Genomic DNA, 545 nt, shown 5'->3' with positions numbered 1-545 from the left:
AAAAAAAAAAAAGAACAAAATCTTCTGTATGATAGAAATAGCAAAAGAAATTCTCAAAGTCTACCCAAAACCCTTGATTAAAAATAAACTCTATAGGGTAATACATAAAGACAAATAACTTAGTAGGCTATGAATGCTCTTTAAAATCTGGCATTCTGATATTAGATGCTAGATCTACTCTACTGCATAATTAAAATAGCCACAGAATGGAGTAGTATCAATATTTCTCGTCTGAAGTCCTAAAGGCTTCCCATAGACTTTGCAAATGATATATCTGATAAAGGGTTAGTATCCAGATTATATAAAGAACTTACAAACTCAACACTCAAAAACAACCCAGTTAAAAAATGGGCAGAAGACATGAACAGACATCTCCCCAAAGAGGACATACAGATAGCTAACAGATACATGAAAAGATGCTCAACATCAATCATCATCAGGGAAATACAAATCAAAACTACAATGTGATATCACCTCATACCTGTCAGAATGGCTAAAATTAACAACACAGGAAACAACAGATGTTGGTGAGAATGCAGAGAAAG

Source organism: Leptonychotes weddellii, chromosome 2 (genome assembly GCF_054177405.1).
Source record: "Leptonychotes weddellii isolate Sample4059 chromosome 2, ASM5417740v2, whole genome shotgun sequence".
Taxonomy (NCBI): Eukaryota; Metazoa; Chordata; class Mammalia; order Carnivora; family Phocidae; genus Leptonychotes; species Leptonychotes weddellii.
This window is presented reverse-complemented; position numbering follows the sequence as displayed.